The 22,425-nt window shown below is 32.9% G+C and overlaps 1 protein-coding gene across 13 annotated transcripts in view; it reads left to right on the top strand.

Annotated features, from left to right (window-relative positions):
* The window catches only part of LOC145259180 (solute carrier family 4 member 11-like), a 533,927-nt gene that overhangs the window by 288,344 nt on the left and 223,158 nt on the right, over positions 1-22,425 (top strand). For all 13 annotated transcript variants that reach the window (XM_080116942.1, XM_080116953.1, XM_080116950.1 and 10 more), the window contains one exon: positions 16,671-16,709. The gene's annotated coding sequence lies outside the window, so the exon portion shown is untranslated. The remainder of the gene's footprint in view (positions 1-16,670; positions 16,710-22,425) is intronic.

Here is a 22,425-nt window from a genome sequence, read left to right as displayed (position 1 = left end):
AAAGAAAAAAGAATGTTAGTAGTCAGGCAGACTTCCATGACGCAAAGGCCGAAAAGAAAGTGAAAGAAAACGTGGTATCTTACCGCTACACTACGAGGACATAGGAAGTGAAAAGTGTTCAAATTTAGGGATGTCAATCAAAAAGTTGACTTGCTTAAGTGAATACACAGGTGCACAAATAAACATTGGTTGAATGCCAGTTAAGCTTTCCACCGTTTCATTTATTTGTTTTCCCACAATGTTGGGGAAACCAAGCTCCCCCGAAAAGGGATAGCAATTTTCTGATATGAAGGGTATTCTCCACATTGATCAAAGCTGATTGCCTTCAAGACGTGCCGGCCACGAAGACCAGTGAATTGCTTTTGATTCGATTCGGTTTCGCTTTATTTATACAAAAAAGACAAACACTGGAAACCATGTTTTTTTAAAAAAATTTTTTTTAACTGGCTCAAAAAAATCGTAGAGACGACGACCATTCGCAAATCGTAGGGTGTATATATAAAAAGTTCTAAAACACAGTAATCCCCCCCCACACACCGAGAACACCCCGCAAAATAAGCCTTTGCTGGACATCCAAAAATGCGCATGGCCATTTTACCTTTTATATATATATATATATATATATATATATATATATATAGACTAGCCTGAGTGTCTAGCGTTACCTGGGTTTTTGGAGGTGTGTGTTGAGCAAAAAAAAAAGTTGTAGGCAGGCTCGAACCCATGACGTGAATGTGGAAAAGGAGGTGTGTGTAAGGGTGTTGGTTGAGCAAAAAAAATAAAAAGGAAAATTGTGAGCGTAAAAAAAAATATAGTAGTAAGCAGGCTCAAAACCCATAACATGTCAGAGAAAAAAGAGGTGGAAAAAAAAACTGTTTTACCGATGTGCCTACCGTGGTTGTTACGCCACGGAGAGTCGAAATAATGCCTTTTAAGCGATGTCGTGAATGTGGAGGTTGAATGACTTGCAAAAAAATGTTAGCAAAAAAATCAACCCTCCCTGTGGAAAACTTCCCAATTGAGGGTGAAGGAATTAATTTTTTGGGCCAATTTTTCGATATTTGTTGTCCGAAGGATCGAGCTTCAAAATGATATTGATCTCATGAAAATCTGTCGCCTCAGTCGAAAGTTTTAGGCATACATACATACAACATTTAAACAGGTGAAGTTTATATGATAGATTATTGTTTGCTCCTCTTAGTGTTGAGCTTTTCTTATCTTGATAAGTTTTGCTTTGTTAAAGATTTATTCTGATAAATTATATAATGTGCATATATACGCACTCACCCACATACATATAATATACATACATACACACACACACACACGTATGGGGGGGGCTGAGAAAGATTCTGAACCAATGTTATAAAATTAGATTTTTTTTCATGTTTCAAGAATTTAACCAATAAACGCTATGGCTGTGTTAGCATATCTCTGCTAAAAACTTGGTCATTTTGAAAATTAAATTAACTTATTATATTTTACTGATAATGTCAGAAAATCAATTAACCCAAAACAATTCATCAACCAGGAGTTTCTATTTCCCTCTCAGCAATGAGTTAAATCTTATTACTACCTGTGTTATTCAGTCTCGTTTATAATGGACCATTCCATTCTGTTTTACTCCTTTTTCTTTATTAGCTTCGACCGTTAATAATCAGAGAAAATATATTAGCAAAATTATTCTCGCCACTCCGATCGTTGATACATGTCATTTGAGATTTCAATCTCGACAATCGGTTCAGCAGAAACTGGGTCATTTCAGTGGTGAATTCAGGTATTCATTCTGGATAGTCTTAGGAGATCCACCCTCCCAGGCCTTGCCTCTCATCTTTCATGTGAAGTAAGTTTATTGCTTACTGCCTGAGGCGCCCTCACCAGGGAATGCTGACAAGGTTGTCCAAGCAATTTTTTATCAGCCAGAGAGCTCTTCCTTTAGGGGCATTGGTTTGACTCTCCTCACCTTCCAACTTTGTGTCACATCTTCCTTCGGTGGAAAGGAAGTAATTAACAGCAGAAAGAAAAGGAGGGAGTGGGAGTAAAACAACATAATGAAAGAATTGGAAAGTAATAAAGAGTTAGATGATTAATTGCTAATATGAAGGAACATATACTAAATCACCTCCCCAAAGTAATACATGGGAGGATCGTCTCCATATCATAGAACAGATACTACACTCCACATCTTCTAAAAAAGTAAATCATGCCTTGTATAGTATTGTGGTGAACGAATATATAATACACTACTCCTTCCCTAAAGGAGGAGGTGATGTCTGGGAGGATGAACACAGGGCAATTAAAAATGTCAGCCAATGTTTTATTTCACAAATCTTCAGAAAGTGATTTTACTATCGAATTGATTTTCATTTCTGTAAATCTTCAGTAAAGTTTATTGCCAAATCCCACCTAAAATAAAAAAAAAAAAATCCCTGAGGAGTTAGCGAATTTTGATATAGCTTTCAAGAAAAGGTGGACTTGACAGTGTAAGATAAAAAAAAGGGATGAACATTAAAAACGGTCTGTGAATCAAAAAACGTTTCGTCCCTGGGACTATAAAATACAAATATAAACAATCCGATCCCATTGTCGCATCTTTGTGCCTGTTTTACAAATACTTAAATGGAATGTGCTCTGATGAACTCATAGCGCTTGTGCACGTTTGACGTACATACCTCTAACTAACCTGACAAGCAGCAAAATCCCACCACTTCACTGATGAAGGCGCCATATATCGGGAAGCCTTCTACTTTAGTTTCTTCTCTCGGACTGCTGGACTTTGGAATTCCCACCCTGTTTACTGCTTCCCTTACTGTATTAACCTGCAAATGTTTTCCTGTAATCGAAACCAACATTTTGTTGCTCAACTTACAGTCCCCTATCATACACGATTCCAAATAGTAGTCCTTTACGTTCCAAGTGGTAATATTTTGTTTGGGGTGAAAAAGAAATTTTTTAAAAAAGTAGAAATAAAATTTAAAAAAATAAATAAAATACCTGATGAGGCAAGTTAGCAAATTTCGATATATATTCAATAGTCATTTACAAATGGGAAAAAATATTACATACATATAAGTAATTTTTTTATGAGAGAACTTGGGTTTTCTGGATTTTAAGCCTTGACAAGTTGATGAGGTAATGCACTAGTGATGTTACCTTTTTTTCTGGCTTTGTCTCATAACGTAATGAGCTTTTCGTGTCATTGAGTTAGTAACTCCTGTTTTTACTAATCTCAGAAACTTACCAGGTCTGTGAGATGTGAATTCTATTACAATTCTCAGCTATTCATATTTTGAATTCTTCAAACTACTGTTATTTTCACAATGTTTCGGTCGATGTAAACTCTGAGATTTTTTAAGCGTATCTTATTGAACTTAGACATAGTAGATAAAATGCTTGGTAAAATTCAGTTGCAAAGTTAAACTCTCTTGGCGGTTGAAGTTTCAATCTTCAGTGTGAGTGACACTCAAAATATAAATGCGAATTGCTGAGAACTTCTACCAAATCATGTGACGAAACGAGAGTATGCTACCCCCGTGGATTTTTGTTTTTTTTAATCATTTTCATCCTAAACAAGGCATATTGCCACTTGTACATAAGGGTTACTATTAGATGGATCTTTTGTTTTTTACTCATTTAGCATATTAATCACTTGGATGTAAGGGGCTACTATTTGGAATCGTGCCTAGCAGGGGACTGAAGGAAGTTGAGCAGTGAGGTGTTTGTTCACATTACATTTAAACATCCGCAGGTTAGTACAGTTAGGGAAGTCCGAGGGAGGAAGCTATTAAATCAAGGGTTTTCCGGCATCTCGGAACTTCAATAGTCAAGGAGTGGAATTTTGCTGCTTGTCGGGTTAGTCGGGTTAGTGTACGTAGAGGGGGCACGAATGCTGTAATTTCATCAGAGTACATTCCATTAAAGTACTTGTAAAATAGATGCAGAGATGGGGCAGGCTGGAACTTTGCCAATAGTGCAGGACTTATTGAATTTGAGATTCGTTTTTTAAACTCTAAGAGTGAAAGATAGTTGCAGATGCTCTAATCCAGATGCATAGCCAAATAAGATTCTCTCTGGTGTGAATAATTTTCTAGCACAGTAGAGAGAGCCCACTTTCTTTGCAGCAGCCTTGGTAACAATCTCAATGTATTTGTTACAGTCATGTTGCTTGTGAATATTAGGCCAAGGAGTTTGAAAGATGTGCTCTCAGGTAGGGTGTTATTTGTCATGGTAATCGGTGGTTAAGAATGTTTTTTAGTTGTTTTTTTTTTAACAGAAAGAAGCTTAGTCTTAGTAGAATTAAATGTGGCCATTCATTTATGACCCCATAACACTACAGACTGGTGCTCGTTTTCTTGGGTTTCTGCTATTGCCTTCGATATGTGTACATTAGTTTTATCCCCATGTCTATTATAGAACATAGTGTCATTAGTAAATATACCCACGAGACAGGAAGGTAATTTATGAATATCAGGAATAATATCGGTCCAAGCATTAGTATCATGTTGTTTAGATGTATGGTCATCAAGGACAAGTTGTTTTTTTTTTTTTTTTTTTTTTTTTTTTTTTTTGTCTTGTCTTTGAAGGATCTGATAATGTTGAAATACAATAGGATTTAATTTTTGTGAGAAACCCTTCATGAAGATATTGTGAAAGGCCTTGGATATATCAAGGCTTACAGCTCTAGTTTCATTAATAATTAAGGATTAAATAAAGATTACATTCAAAATTCCGTGCAGATTCCAGATTTTGGCAGAAAAATTTTAGTTTGAGAAGATACACCTGAAAAAGATCAGATTACATCAACCGAAATGTTGTGAAAATCACACTCAAGATGAGAACAGTAGTCCGAAGACTCCAAATAATATGAATAACGAATCCTCATCTCAAAAATTCAGAAACGTAATTCTTTATATATTGAGTTACTGCGATTTTATAATTGGTCGGCTGTAAATTTCATTTTCATTCTTTCGCAAATGTCACTGATTCGACAACAGTTTGTTAATGATCTTGGATGACCTTACAAACAAGAAATGTGAGACGATTTTCTTATTAAGTAACATTGACACGATCATGAATGCACTGAAATTCCTTGGGGTAAAAATGAGTCATTTAAGTGCATATTTCTATGCGTTATTATTACTAAAACAAAATGTACTGATGGTCAGTATTTGAAAGTCCTTGCACACGCCACTAAAAGCCAACTGTCTGTTGGTTCGCAAACTTATTTTGAAACTTGGCGATTGGTTGATGAGGTACTTTTTATTTGCACTTTTGTTATAAGAGAACCCTCTCTCCTGATACTACTTGCAACACGAGGGGAGTTATTTTCATTTGGTAAGTCATTATTTTATTATCTGCCATTGCTCTCCCACCTGATCACACGCGTTTAAACTGCTTGATCCAATAATCTCGGGCAAAATGAAATGGAATATGGAAAATGCTGCCAAATCTGTCATAAATAACCTAGGCTCTCTCTATCAGGCTAGAAAATTTCTTTCACCTACCAGTATCTTATATTTCTATAAAGCCACCATTCGTTTGTGTATGGATTATTGTTAGTACATTTGGGCTGGTGCACCAACCACTAGCCTCTCTCTCTCTCATGGTGCAAAAAAGATTTTTTAATCTAGGAGTCATGCAATCTCTGCCAAGCTATAGCCCATGTCACATTGCCACAGTGTCACACTGTAACAGAGCCGCTAGCACTTGTAACAGCAGCAGCTGTATGACACATATGCAAATAACCAAGCCAGTGCGCAAAGTGACATCAGGAAGGAGAATAAAGCATCTTGTCCCTAGATTTTAAAGTCGATTTTGTAGCAAAGAATCTTTCAGTTGTGGCAGCAGTATTCCAGTTTAGAGTACTTCTGCAGTTTAAATCCCTTTTTTCCATGAGTCTCGCTTGGCAACACCCAGCGAATGACAAAAACTGCTAGATTATACCAAGTAAGTAAAAAGATGGGAGTGAGCAGACGGCAAAAGATTGGAAGAAAAAAAGGAAAGACTTTTAAAAAAAAAAGAAAATGGACAAAGTATCATTGCGCTTCAAGCAATAAGTTTTTAATCTTGTGACAAAGAAGGAAAATGAACACTTCCAGGCTGGAATTTATTTCTAAGTCTGGAAACGGTTCTCACGTTTTCTCAGGAAAACGCCTGCACAAAATGTCGAAAGTGTATCTTAAAGTAATGAAACATAATCAACGGTATCGGCAGGAGGTGCAGTAATGGCCAGTGCAGACACTGGACCTCCTTGCGCCATGGCACCTTTCTCCAGAGGTCCCATCTCCAGCTATCTATAATAAGATTAATGTATTTGTAGGCATACAAAATGGCTATACGCACAAAAAAACTATGGTAAGAGTGCGATATCGGGTCGGATTACACTCACTGACTAGAAAAACTTCTGGAGGGATATTTGCCAAGACTATTTCCTTCGGATTCCAAGAGAAAATGGTTTTGCAGAAAAATGCATTAAAAAAAAAAAAAAATTGCCATCATTGGCTGCTCTAAATTTTTCTTTGTATATAAAAAGAAATTGTTAAAAAATACCGAAAAAAAGTACACCTGTTTTATCGAAAAAAAAGTTTAACAAAAAATATATTTATCCCCCACAAAAAAAACTTGTTTGTCCCTTAAAACAAATACTTTTTCATTAATTCAAAGAAAAAATAACTCCATCCACAAACAAAACAAAAAAATATATTTGGTTACTAATTCAAAGAAACAAAACTTTCATTATCCCCCGCCCCCCCCCAAAAAAAGTTGCCATTTAAAAAAAATAGATAAAACAGTAAAATTTATAAAATTATTACGGTAGGTTGTTTTATTTATTTTTTATCTTTTTCGTTTTTGTCTTGATTTCTGTTTGCTCAGTATAATCTGGTGGTTTTCGTCGTCTGCCGGGCGTATCCAAGCGAGACTTACAAAAAAATGGGATTTAATCTGCAGAAGTACCCATTTTAATTCAAAACTAAAAAAAAAGTCTGATTCTCATAAATAAGTGTATCAACGCTGACAAGCAGAACCCATGAAAATTCATGGGATATTAAAATATATTTTAATGCAATCATTACTCATATCTAATTAAAAGTAATGAAAATACATAACTAGATGAATCCTATCCCAGAATAGGTAAAATTAATTCGCTGAAAAGAAGTTTTGCACCAATTTTATGCCTCCTTACAGAAATTAAAATCAAGATATAATGATACTAAACCTTATGTCTAGAATCCTTATTCTAAATTTGATAAAAAATTCATTATGATTTTGATTCTAGAAAATGTTTATAAATTAAAGGGTCTTAAAAAGAAATTGAAATTTAGGAAATCTTGTTAATTGGTATCTAATGACTATGGATCAAAGTTATGTAAATCTGAATTTTTAGATAGGTTCTATCCATATTATACACTCCCTCTAGAATCCATTTAAAATACTTTAATAAAAAAAAAAATGAAATTGAAGGAACATTTATCAATTAATGTGTAATAATTATTTTAAAAATTTGACAAAAATCAAGAGGTACCTGAATTCTTACAAAGAGCTTTCACCCCCACTTTCTCTTTTGTATAAAACTAAATTAAACTAAATACAGCCCATATTACACACCCTAGGGCCTAAAAGTTATGTTCCAAAATTTATAATGCTCAAATAATTAGAGGCGAATTCTATACATAAAATATAAAACCATTTACAATTTTATATACATGCATCTCTATACGATAAAGTAAAAAAAAAAAAAAAAAAAATTATGTACCCATTTTGCTTACAGTGTTACCTCGAATATATATTCCAAAATTCGTAATGATCCATTTATTAGTTCAATAGATTATCCTATGCATATAAATATATAGAAATGCCTAACTTTATAAATATATATATAGAGAGATAATGTTTCAAATATTGTTTTAGATGAGAATTGATTATTTATTACATGATTTTGATTAAAATTAAAGTATAATGGTACTAAATCTTGTGCTTAGAATCCTTAATCTTGATAGTAATCTATGTAAGAGGGCATAAAAGTGATGCAAAACTGTTCTGTGTATACATATATCAATTATTACAATTATTAGTATATATAATGTTTACAAAAAACACTCAACTAGCTACAACCACTCTGCGCTATTTCCCTCTACTCTTTAACTGTGCCTAAATCTAAATGCAAATTCCATGAACAAAGCTTATTTCCCAGAACTACCTGCCTGTGAAACACTGTTCTACTGACTTGCTTTCCGGTTGAATACAACATGTAACCTTCAAATCTAATATAAGCAACTTCCTGTTGAAACGTCCCCATAAATAATAAAATTCTACCCAATTTACACCATTAACGATTACTACACTACCACTTTACATTCATTAACCCTTATCCTTGAGTGGTCTTTGGGTCTTCATAAGTGGTGACTCCTAAGTAAAATATATATATATATATATATATATATAATTATAAAATCATACAAGCTAAAATCAATATTCTAACCCCATTCATAAGCACTATCAGCATTTTCCACATAAAAACTCTGAAGATTTACTCAAAAAAGAAAATATTCCTGTACAAAACAAAAGTATATATAGTTTCAGATGTTATATCACTAAAATTAAATGTTTAAATTTACTCCATACACTAAAAAAAAAGAAAAAAAAAAGTGTTTCCTCCCGACATCTTATCTTTATAAAAATTATTAGACGTATAACTGACATGACTTATTTACAATTAAATAATAATTTCTACAAGCAAAATTTCTGTCTCCCTATGGGGTAACACTCTTAGTGGAGTACTATTCTTAGAATTCCTAGAATCTGACCCTTTGAAGTAAAACATCTTTCTTTTTTTTTTTTTTTTCTTTTTTTTTTTTTGTTCCTTTTTCTCCACGTTAAAAAACGACCCTGGTGTCTAACTCTGTCCTGTGGGGAGGCATTGTAAATAGGAACTGAACGAGAACTAGAGAAGAGACTTAGTGAACATAAGAGATAAAAAAAAAAAAAATAGCAATTCCATCAATGCATTATTCTTTCATTCATTGCAGCGCAATCAATCAAGCAAAAATCGTTAAATTTATTTTAAATAAATCTCTACGAAAAGTTCTTGAATCAGCGCTTATCGCAAACTCGAACTCTATTAAACAATGTGGAATTTTCTACAAATATCTATAATAATTAATATATATAATCAATAAATAATAAAGATAAAAACATTTGCAACATTTGATTTATAACGACTATATTCATTCCACAAAGAACAGAAATTGCATCATATTTTTTTAAATGTCTAATGGCAAAAAAATCTCACTCCATGCTACACTTTGAATGTTGATGGCTTTTTTTGGTTGGTTCTGAATATCTTTTTCGCGTTACAAGTACATTTTCAAATATTGTATTGATATTTTATTTTCTTCAATTTAATCATCCCAAAGAAATTTTGAAATAAAGACGAGACGCTGAACATATAATTTGGTTTGTTCCATTTTCATCTCTCCACGTCGAAATATTATTTCCATAATTTTCATCAGATAATTTATTTTTACACAATACACACTATTCTTTTATATACTGCAAGATTAACTAATTTGCATCTTGGTTTTGAAAAATGACTTTTTATCAATTAACTATTGTTATTGCGGTTTTAATATAGCAAATAGTTCTGTTTTACAATATTTTAGGGCCCTGTCGGTGGGGCATTAGAATACGCTGACTGCCCCCCCCCCCCTGCAGAGGGTAAAAGTCCCTCAATGGGGGTCCTGGATATGACCTTAAACTATATCCAGTGGTGAGGCCCTAGCTTGTGGGCTTTGGGTAGTGTGGAGCCACCCTTTAATTACCATTGCTCCCAGATCCATTCTGACCCGGAGTGGTAGTACCTGTTAGGGTCCCAACTATGGGTTAAATAGAAACCGACGTGAAAACAACAAATATATTCTATTAAAAATTTTTCTTCAAAATCTTTGGATTCGGCATTAAATAATCCGAAAAGGGTTGATATGCCGTAAAACCAACCAACAATATTTTAGTTTTGTCTTTCCATATTTTATTTGACTAATGTTGAACATTTATGATCAAAAATTTGACTAATGTTGAACATTTATGATTCGTTTTTTGGGGGGCGTGGGGGTGATTGATTTTCAACAAGTTGCAGTTGATTTCTAATTCTGTAAGTGAAAAACCAAACCATATTCCCACATGTTATCAATTAAAAGGTAAATTCCTTCCGTCCTTTACTATCACATTTAAAAGATAAATTTGTATGGAAATTACCAGAATGTTAAGATGTATGAATAAATGTGAAAGGCTTTGTGTTTACGACAAATGTTCATTATCATAAATTAAGCTTTCAAGTAGTGAACTTGGTGAAACGATAGCAAGTTGGCAAAGCCAGTTAGTGTCCGCCCATGTAAGTGTATGTATGTATGTAAATATTATCTTAAAATAAAGTCGTATTCCTTTTTTTTTTTTTGTTCAGATACGTCACATAATGACATCATAGTAAAAAGACAGTTAACAAAAGAGGGGGGGAAGTAAAGATTACCGGGCAACGCCAGATAAATTATCTAATAAATATATATATATATAAATTTTTTGAAAGCAAAAATAAACAATGCAGTTTTTTTATTTATTTTTTTATTTTAAAGACTTCAGTTTTCTCTGCAAAGTGTCCTCATAAGTTTTTTTTCTCTATTTTTAATCCTCTTTGTGATATATCAGCCTCTTAGAAATAGGAGTCTGTCTGACAGAAATAATGGTGAAGATTTAAATGACAGCATGTGACTGCATGATTTGAGATAATGATAGTCAAACATTTTTAAAAATCATTTAATATTGGAATCACATTAAAAAATAAAAATTTAAGCTTAAAACTAAAGAAATGACATTGCTTATTTTGGCTTTCAAAAATTTCTAAAACGTTGTTACTATTTTTCATTATTATTACCTTCGGATTGTATGTGGTCATTATAACGTTTTTATAAGATAAGACTGCAGCTTCTAAGTTTTAAATTTTTATATTGACCAAATTCATCATTGGATTGTATTTGTTCATTATCGATTCTATTATCATTGCTATTTTTGAAATCAGATTTCAAGACCGCAATTTCTAATTTTTTAAAATTTTTACACTGTTCCAGATATGATTTAAAAAATTTTTTTTTTTAACTGAACTATTTACTTCCTCCGATAAAAGTATAAATTTTCGAAACTTCATGGATTAAGGAATAACCTTTATAATATTCCTTGTTTTTGAATATTTGATGATGCAGTAATGCAATTTTTTTATCCGTGACCATACATACACACACTAATATATATATATATATATATATATATATATACTTAAAAAAACTTTTTGTATGTATTGATATTCATATTAAAAACCATTTTTCTATTTATTTAAAAAGAAAATACAACTTTGTTATATATGGATCATAGAATTGCATTCATCTACAAAAGATCTAGCTAATTTGCATATTCTTTTAAACATTCATTTTAATTAATTCCTGATTAGTTTTTTCAGTTTTCTTATGAGATGATCATCTTTAGTTAACTATTATGTGTAATTATATTCATGCTAATATTCTACATGTGTAATATTTGCATAAAAAGGTTATAGTAAACACAAACTTCTTTCTATATATATTTATGTAAGTGTATATATATTTAAAAAATTTCGCCTAGCAAACTCCTGTCAGTTTTCTGTCTACAGATATGAAACTTAATATATAGGGTATTCAAACCCATGTGAAACTATATTTGGGTTTTAGCCTGGGAAAATCGGTATGAAAATTTAAAAAAAAAATTAAATTTTCCAAGTGAAGGTTGAACGATGGCATTAAGAATATGCATGCATAACGTAATAGCTATTATTTCGTATTTTAATTTTTAGCCTTGCAGCAAATGTCTTCATAGCTCAGGCATTAACGTCAAAGGAAAAAATAAATTGTAAGCTAAGTGTTTTAGTTTGGATTTTTGGTCGTGGCACAATTTTTTTAACTTTTTAAATCATTACTATATATTGGATCCAATATAATATAATAACAAATATGAAATCTGCATTAATCAAAATATATCAAGCATATTTTACAACTGGGCAATACCAGGCGGCCTGCTAGTACGTGTGTGCATATATATATATATATATATATATTATATATATATATATATTATATATAATCTGGGCTAAACAACTTTTAACATTTTATCTGCAAAATTTCTTTTTTTTTTTTTTTTTTTTTTTTTTACTCTAGATTAAAGACAGTTTTGCATGAGAATTATTTTAAGGAACTTCACAAAAGTGACTCTTCCAATACCTTTGTATTTTATTTCTCTTGAGATTTTTTTATAGTGAGAAGGCAAGAAAAATGCAAAAATGTTTTCTTTAAATCAACATTTATGATTAGGACACATGTAGTAGTAGTAGTAGTAGTAGTAGTAGTAGTAGTAAGAATAGACATTTTGTTTCCATTTGAAAAAAATAATTGGAATCTTTGTATAAATAAATAAATAAAACTGCTAATTACCATCATCATCACTTGGGTTGTAATGCACCCATTTAACAGATGTACCTGGTGATGGTCATTCCTGTAATAAATAATATCATTATGGCATGAGAATAATAATCAGACATTTTTGTTCCCACTTAAAAGAAAAACTCAATTTCTTTGTGACTTTTCTTTTTTGTTTTTATGACATCTATAAATATAAAAGCGAAAATGTGTGTGTGTGTATGCATGCATGCATGTATGTACACTTTTTGTGTATGCTTGCAAAAGGCTTTTTTCCGGCGGCTGCTCGGGGGGGGGGGGTCGCTCATTCTTAAAACTTTTTATGACCTCTAAATCATAATATCTATGAGTTAACAACGGAGGTCGCCTGTCTATTTAATTTGCCCGACTTTGAAACACTAAATATTCCAGATTTTTGGATCGCCGTGTGTTGTTTTCATTTTTCGATATAAAAAAAGCGAAACTCGATTCGAATATCCAGCTCCCTGGCCCGGTGTTCTCCAGAAAGTGATGTAAACGTTTGGTCAGTGTCGGCTTTTCACCGTCATATTAGACAGTTACTTTCATTTGGAGACACTCCCCTAATAAACGGGGGAGTTTGGGTTAACAAACTCAAAACAACTATGGCACAGTAGAAGGATTTGACCTCATTAAACACGTATTTAAAAACTGCAGAATAGCATGATGTTTGACGTCAATTCACTTTTTAATCGCTCTTACATGGCTACTGTCGCCGTAGCCTATTGGCCTCAAGGCTCCAAGTTCGAGCCTACCTGCCCCCCTCCTCTTATTTTTTCCCCCTTTTTTAAAATCGCTGATCGTTTTTTTTTTATATTTAAACAGGATTAAGTTTCCTTTTTGTTCTGATTTACCTCCCCTCCCCAAAGGCACACATCTACAAACACCCGGGCAATGCCAGGTACCTTCGCTTGTCTATTTATATATATAAAAGCGAAAATGTATGTGTTTGTATGTCTCACAAAAACTTTTGACATGGGTTACGAATTTTCGCCAAACAGATATCATTTTAAAGTTCCAACCTTCATTCGACAAATATCGAAAAATTGGCCAAAAACATTAATTCCTTCACCCTAAAATCATCAGTTGTGTACAGAGAGGTGTGCCGAAAAAATCGTTCCTTCATTTTCTCTGCTCCTGCTACTATGACAATGACGTCATGTTTGACCTAGAAAACGTTGACGTTAGTTTAAAACCACCTGTAAAGTGTTTTTAAAGCTTTAATTTTATCCGTTCTCAGTTTTATGTCTTTTTGGCGTAGGGGTAACGTGTCGGGCACTTTTTTTTTCCGCCTTACCTCACTGTTTCGGGTTCGAGCCTGTCTTCTACCTAAACTTTTTTTTCCTCTTTTACACCTTTTTTACGTTTTTCGTGTTTTGCTTTGTATTGGTTTTTCCAATTTTTCTTAACATCGTGCTTTTTTTTTTATATAATATTAAAACAGGGTCACCCTCTCCTACATACACCCCCCCCAAACACCCGGGCAACGCCGGGTACCCCCACGAGTGTATATATATGTATATATATATAAAAGGCAAAATGGGTGTGCGAGTTTTTGTATGTCCAAGAAAGGCTTTTTTAGCCGGGATTCTCGGATTCTTACTATGTCTTACAACTGTTTATATACCCCCTAGATAATAATATCTACGATTTGCGAACGTGCATCACATCTAGATTGATTTATGCCGATTTTTACATAATTCTTGCTATTTTGGCCCCTCTCATGTTGATTCAGCTTTTTCGTATAAAAGCAAAACTGATGTGCAACTAAGGTGTAGTTCTCAGCCAGGAGCGTCCAGAAAGCACTGGACGTTTGATCAATGTCAGTGAAAACCGTTGTATCAGACAATTGCTTTCATTCGGACACTCCCCTAATAAAGGAGTTGGTTTTCCCCAACACGTTGGGGAAGCAAAACCACACGAAGTAAAACACAAACCCAAAAGAACTATCCCTCAGTTAAAATTAAGTGCGGAATTTCATTTCCTTTGATCTAATTAAATTTGCCGTGCACCTTCCACTTGTGCATTTAGAACGTTAAATGGAAATTCGTTTCAGTTACTTTTCTTTCGTGGGCGAGTGGAAACTTATCAAGTTTTTCGCCTCGACGTTCTGGGTTTGATCCTACCTACCAAAATTTTTATTTTATTTTACTTTTTCTTTTTACATCATGTAAGTCAAGTTTAACATAGTTTGGATCTACCCCCCCCCCCGCTAGTCTATAATATAAATCTCACCTGTCTGTTTAAATGTATGTATGTATATCTACCTAAAACTTTGGACAGAGGCGATGGATTTTCACAAGATCGGTATCATTTTGAAGTTCGACCCTTCAGATGACAAATATCGAAAAATTGGCTAAAAACATTAATTCGTTCACCCTCAACTGGGCACTTTTTTGATTGGCTAGCCTTAATTTAAACCTTTGCCACTTCCTGTTTGGTGGTGGACGCAATGGCAAAGACATCATTTTTTTCTTTGTTTTTCATGTTCTTTTCCTCTTTCGCGGTTAAAAAGAATTAAGAACCATGATTAATAATATTCTCTGTGAACTGCCGGTAACACTCCAAGAAATTAAGGCAGTGGCCGTGAATGAAAATTTTATCCAAACCACTAAGCAGAAGTTAATCCTGGGATACAGTTTCAAACATTTTTTTCTGTTTGCGACGAATGGCTGCTGTACAGTGGAAAGGTTGTCACCCCCAAAAGCTTTAAAAAGAAAAAGGATACTCAAGGATTTTCACATGGATCATCCAGGAACAAACTGTATGAGAATCCTTATGAGAAGTTTTGTCTACTGGCCATCTATGTTGAAAACGTGCAAAGGCTGTGTTTTTGGCTGCCAAGGCACTCTCTATGACGCATAAACCCTGGCCTAAAGTTGAACAACCACGGTCTAGGATCCGCATGGACCAGTAGAGGACTTCTACTACCTAATAGTAGTAGACAGCTACTCAAAATGACCAGAGGTCCTAAGTTGCAGAAAACCAATTACAGCAACGACTATGAATTTTTTTGAGTTGTTTGCTCATTTTAGAGTCTTGCACTGTCTGATCAGTTTTGGCAACGTTAAACCTTCCTGTTGATATTAAATATGAAGTACAAGCATGATTAACTTGATGAAAACATTTGTTGCAATATCTGATTAAAATACTGTTATTTTACTTACCTTATTTCATGTTTTATTTGTTCTCCTTTATTCCATTTTTGCAGGATTTAAACCTATTTTTAAGCTTCAAATTAATTTCTTTTTTGTTATGATGTAAAAATTATTTTCAATTTTGACAATTCCAAACTATGTAAAATAGATTGCTTATTTTTCATCTTAAAATTATCTCATTTTAGAAAGACCTATAGTCTGGATCTTACAGTTAAAAAGATTCATCAAAGATATAAATAATGCATTTACACGGTCATTAAGGTTGATGTAAAGTTTAACTGTTAAGTTCTTTTTAAAATGAAACAGTTGTACGTTGAAAATGAACTATTAGTTTGTCACAGCTTAAAATTGTTGAAATTGTAAATAATTCATCTCTGTTCTAGAAACACTTTTATTACTGAATCGGAATGATTTATTTATCTTCTGGAAATGAAATCCAGAAAATCTATCGAGGTTACCAAATGAAAGTTTACCTTAGTTGAAATTTGGTTGCGTAATCAAACAAGACTTTTTTTTTTACATTATCACATGCATATGTATATATTTGTGATAATATTTTAAAAAAATGTTTTTATATAGTTCAGATCGATTCTTATGAAAATCAAATCCCAAAGTAAAATGAAGCTATTTTTCAAATTTCAGTGCATTCAAACAGTGAAAATATTTTTACTACTCACACTTGCCCACCATGGCGTTTTGTGCCTTGTACAATGAAACAAACAGGAATTGGACTTGTAAAAAATGTCAATCTTAAACAAGAAGAAAAGACTAGGGATATAACAACATGCCACGTGAAAAGAAAAAAAAAGAATCTGTATTTTCCTGATGAACACTTTTATATTGGTTTAAATTTAGAAATGTTTATTAAAAAAATTATTTTGATTGGTCTTTGAACCGTCATATTTTTCACATTCTAATGCATTTAAATAGAAATACTTTTACAACTATATATGTTTTTCATGAAACTATTTTATTAATTGCAATGTTTTAATTTGTTTTTCAGGGATCGTTTACGCCAGCTTAGCTGTTCTCACAGCCCTATGTAAGTTACCATTTCTTTTTGTTCTACAACAACACTGAATGGTATTAAGCTGTTGTTGGTTATTGGATTTTACATGTCAACCATCATTTGCTTATTTTATACCGAAATTGTACATTTTGCTGTAAATATTGATTTGTAAATTAATTTAAATTTAAAGAATTTTTATTATATAGAGCACCCAATCTTTTCAAATGGTCACTTGTTTATTACTTGGCCAGGCTCAGCATTGCTTAACTTAGATGTTATGGGAACCCATGTGTCAATGTGATATATAAATTAACTAACTATAAAATCTAACTAATGTCTGCCTTAATAAAATTATATTCTGACATAAAGAATATGGCCGTTTTTACACAACTGAACTTCTCCACATTAAAAACTGACCTTATGCCTAACTTTTCCCTCATGGAGAGGTAAGCAAATAAGGACATTACTATAGCCACTATTGCCACTTCTCTGTTAACCACATCTCTCCGCACTCTGAGTTGACAGCTTGTTTTTAATGCCACAAATTGTCGGGTACCCTCCAATGATCAGAAAACCAATACATCTGTTGGCTAATGGCAGTGAAGAGGTGTATATGAGGATATGTGGACCTGTTGATAGAATACAACAGCTGACTCTTGTTCTTTCTTTTTCTCTCAACAAGAGAAAAATGCAGAAGGTAATGAGATTTCATCACACAGATCAGGCACGTGTCTAGCCGATGATTTGAGGTTTCTGGGGTTTTTTTTGGTTTTTTTAAATAAATTCTATTTTCTTTAAAGATATTAGAACGCAACGTAATGTTATTTAGATTCTTCAAACTATTGTTCTCATCTTGAGTGTTTTTACAAGGATCCGTAGGATAAAAGACATGGTAAAATTCAGTTGTAATAGTTACTTTTCTGAAGGTTGAAGGTTCAATCCTTAGTACAGGTGACATTCCAAATGCAATTGCAAATTATTTAGGACTTCTACTCGCTTATGGCTGGCAGAACAAAGCACGCTACCTCTGTGAAATTACGTACAGATTTCTGAATTCAACAAGATACACTTGAAGGAGGTTGGAGATTAACGAACACTCAGGATGAGAACAATAGTTTGAAGAATTCAAATAACATGAATAAGCAGTCCTCATCTCAAAAATTCAAAAACATAGCAACATAATGTCATGATCTTTTTTATTAAATGAATAAAATTATTGGTTTAAATTTTTTGAGACTTTAGACGTTATACGTTTTTTCAAAGAAAACTTTTTTTTCTTTATTCTGTTTGTATTAATCATGAAGGATAGCCTGCTTATAGAAAAAGCAAAATATATGTCCGCTCTTCTTAACAAGTGCGTGAAAGTAACGTCCAAATCCTTTACTTTATAATATTCATCAACAAGAACCGACATATATTTTGCCTTTTCTCAGAAAAAATATAATTTTCATTCAAGAAAAAAAAATAACATTTAATATTTTAATTTGAAATAATTTTACGAAACTGTTTTGAATGATGTGGCCAATTCTTTTTATTCAAATTCTATTTTGTTATAAAATATCTTGTTCGATTTTTGCCAAGTGTTCAATTTCCGGCAGTAATTGTTCCATCCAGGTAATTCTTTGCAAAATATTAACGATGCCTTATTTTGCCTGATTTAACTCATTTGACCAAGTGATAGATTGCAGCTTTTGAAGAAGTTAAACAATGTAGGCTCAAGAAATAATGGTCTTCTGCTGTTCTAAATGGAGATTAATAAGAGTACACCAAATTGACTATAGTGGCTTTCTGGATGTTGTGGGACTGTGCTAGGGCAATAAGACTCAATACACATGAAAGACGTTCCACAACACATGGTAGTATCACAAGATGACCACTTCTTGTTCATCTATGTGTGTGTCTCTCGCCTCTACGTAACTTACAGATTTTTTTATATCTATTTATATATATATATATGTGTGTGTGTGTGTATGAATAAAAAAAAAAAAAAATACGAAAAATATATGAATGTTTATCTTTTCTGTATTTATTTCCTGTGTGTTGATGTGTAGGAATATAAAGTCTTTTGAAAAAAACAAGAATGTTTCCTTCAAAAGCACATAATTTTCGACCGATCTTTCGATCTTCCTCAGTGTGAATGATAGAAAACATGAGTGAGCAGGCAAAGTTAGCAGCGGGGGGGGGGGGCACGGGTATAGCCATTAAGGGAAAGATCTATCTGAATATGACCCTTCTAGCATTTTCGACTTGGAATGGTCAGCAACTTGTGTGGCCTTTATTCAAAACCAAGTCCTTCCACACCACCCCACGAATACACTCATATACGTGAACATACATGTATATAAACTCGCGCACTACCACAAATGCTTCTTCACGTACATATACACACACAGGATACGCGCACTCACGTTTATGGACGTGTTCACATATACAGCTGGAGATTGATGAGTAGATGTAGATGATAAGCAAAGTGGGTGCGAATTAGAATGTCTTTCCCAAGAGCTTGGACTTATGTATTTATTGTGAGTCTAGGTTGTCTGGATTGTCTGCACGTACGCACCCCCCACCCTACATACACACGTTTATTTATTTTTTTTTGAAACGCTACTGTAGATTTCGTTAATTGATATATACAAACATTTAATGTTGGAAAAAATAAATAAAATGAAGTAAAATAACTAAATAAATGGAGAATATTCTTTTGATCATCATTTACTTAACTTTTTCTATTCTTGTTCAAACATATTAAAATTTATTGTTCTTTTTCTTTCTTCTCTCACACCCATTCATATTCCTATATGCACATATATACTCATACATACATACATACATAAAGTAAGTGCTTGGTATAGAGTGAAAGCATTGTTTCCAAATAAGAAGCCATCACAAAAATTGGAAGCTCGATATGCCGGTTAGAGAAATCAGAGGTTAATAACGTTTAATGTTGGAAATTAAGCTGAAAGATGTATTGCAATGCTTAAAGGAGGAGTTGAATAATAATAAAAATGACAACAACAATAGCAGAAACAGTGATAATAATAATAATAATAGTAGTAATAATAATCATAATATATATATATATATATATATACACATACACGTACAAACATATATACATATATTAGTGATAATGACAATAATAAGTGATAATAATAATATTAAAAATAATAATAATAATAGTATTAAAAATAATAGTAATAATAATAGCTATAATAGGAAGAAGGATAAGAATAATAATAGTGATAATAATAATGATAAAATCATAGTAATGATAGTGGTAATGATAACAACAGTACTAATAATAATGACAATAACTATTATGGTGGTGATAATAATAATAATAATAGAAAACCTAATCCTGTATATCTTGATAGAGGGATACTATAGTATATAAGGTTTGTAAGGGGGGAATGGAGGGCGCACCCGTGTTTACACCTGTGCATTTGTGTGCGCAATTGTGCGTACTTAGAAAATGAACTCAAATATATATCGGAAGTTTAAATGTGTGGAATCTGAAAAAATAAAATCAAATGAAGTAAAAGACCTTACGTAAACAAAAACTAACTTCTAGTTGGGGATGCTAAGGCGTTCTTCCACCGTGCATACTCGCTCTGCCCTGTGGGGAAATGTCTTTGGTAGGTTTCTATTTTTTATGAAAAGAGTACTCATTTAGCGGTCCCAAATCTTTATTGAGACCGAAGATGTGGGTGTTAAGTTTCAGAATGAGTTTCTTTTCATGTTGCCTTCTTTTTCTCTCTATATATATTTATTGAAATATAAATACAAACTATTCAAACAAATTTTTATAAATCTTATTTAAAAATTGATCACAAAATTGAAGTCACCAGAATGCGATTTTGTTTCTTCATAAACACATCAGCCATTTTAATCTTTTTGTTAATAGTTGTAAAAAAAAATTTTTTTTTTTTATTTATTTATTTTTTTTTTTGACCTTTCGAAATTTGAAAGGATTTAAACTGTTGAACAATCATTTCTGTCTTTAAAATTTTTAGCAAATCTTCATGTGTTGACCGTTTTAGAAGATTTTGAAATCGAATGATTTAATAAATACATGACTATAATCGTATTGATCCTCCAGTTCTCAGATCACCACAAGTAAGCAATGTTGAATCTGATCGATGCAAAGATGGGTAACTATAATCCCACCCCCATAAAACATTCACAGCAAACACTCACTTAGCTACAATAAGTATTAGCAATTTCCTTTACTCTCTATCTGCTAATATCTCTGTGCCTAAAACTAAACAAAAATTCTATGAGTAAAGCTTTTTTCCCCAAGAACTGCTCATCTGTACAACATAATGAGAAGTGCTTCCCAACTAGCTATAACATTGTCATTTTTAAGTCCAACCTAAACAAGTTTTTGTTACGCCGTCCTCTTCAATAAAGTTCTACTCAATTTCCACCATCGCAGTGTTACACTCATTAACCTTATCCTTGAGTGGCTTCCAGGCCTTGATAAGTGGTGAATCTATAGTATCTAAAAAAAATTTGGGAATATCATATTTGTAGTAAAATAGTACTAATGGCCTAGTAATCCGACTACCAATATACAACAAATAATCCTGGACCATTGTAATCTGCATTGACTAGACACTGACCGATGATGGGGCGATTTCATAATTTTGTAGAGATTAATGAAGTAGTAATGTAACGATTTAAATTAATTACAAAATATTACCCTTATGATTAAATGTAACTTTGAAAATCCTATTTGGACAAACAAGAAAATTTGTTTAAAAATAATGGCAGAAAAAAAAGAAACAAAAATGAAAGAAAACTTCCAGGCAGGTATAACTAATAAAACAATTTTTTTTTTTTTTTTGTGCACATTATGTTTGCAATAGATGTCAGGGCATTGCCTGCCCAACCTGTGGTCAAGCTAAGACTCATGTGAATGTAGATAGCGCCATACTTGATGTTGAAGTCACTTTCTGCTATTTGGTTGACATGTGATTACAGAGGCATTATTATTGCATGTTGTTGCATGGAAGCATTAGTAAGCTGCTGGCAATTCTTAAATGAAGACACATTTCCTTCAAGATTCAGAGCAAAGCCTGTGTTCACCAAGTGAGACTTGAGCCCCCAAACACTTTTGATGTGCAACATTTGCAACTTCACTGATGCCAACCCTTTGAATGTAATCACTTGGAGAGCAGACATGAGACATTGCCCACCCCGGAGTCTGAGACAAAGCGTCATAAATGCCAAAACCGAATGAAGAATAATTTATAACACTTCACTTATAGCATAGTACCCCTCTCTATATTTAGAGGTCATTAAATAGGCATATGTGTCTTATATTTCTTCCCTAAAGGGTTCTCACTTAAGTTTTTAATGTAAACATATCTTCAACTCTTTGTAATGTGTTGATTTAGATGTTCGTAACATGACACTTATATTTTTTAGACAGTTCCATACATTTGTTCTGTACACTTTTTCATCCCAAACAAGGCATATTGTATTTGGAATATAAGGGGGCTATTATTTAGGATTATGTCTTGCAGTTGACTGTAGGGCGTTGAGCAGAGAGATGCATGTTCACATTACATTTAAACTTCTGCATATTAGTACAGTCAGGGGAGCAGGAAACGAGGAAGGAATTCTAATGTGTAGCAATCTGAGAGAAGAAACCTTTTAAAATAGGTTTTCCGGCATCTATGGGCCTCAACAGTAAAGGAGTGCGATTTTCCTTCTTGTCGATATATATAAAGGTTGCACAAGTGAT

The sequence above is a fragment of the Euprymna scolopes genome, chromosome 34 (genome assembly GCF_053919585.1).
Source record: "Euprymna scolopes isolate OS-2025 chromosome 34, ASM5391958v1, whole genome shotgun sequence".
NCBI classification, from domain to species: domain Eukaryota; kingdom Metazoa; phylum Mollusca; class Cephalopoda; order Sepiida; family Sepiolidae; genus Euprymna; species Euprymna scolopes.
This window is presented reverse-complemented; position numbering and strand designations above follow the sequence as displayed.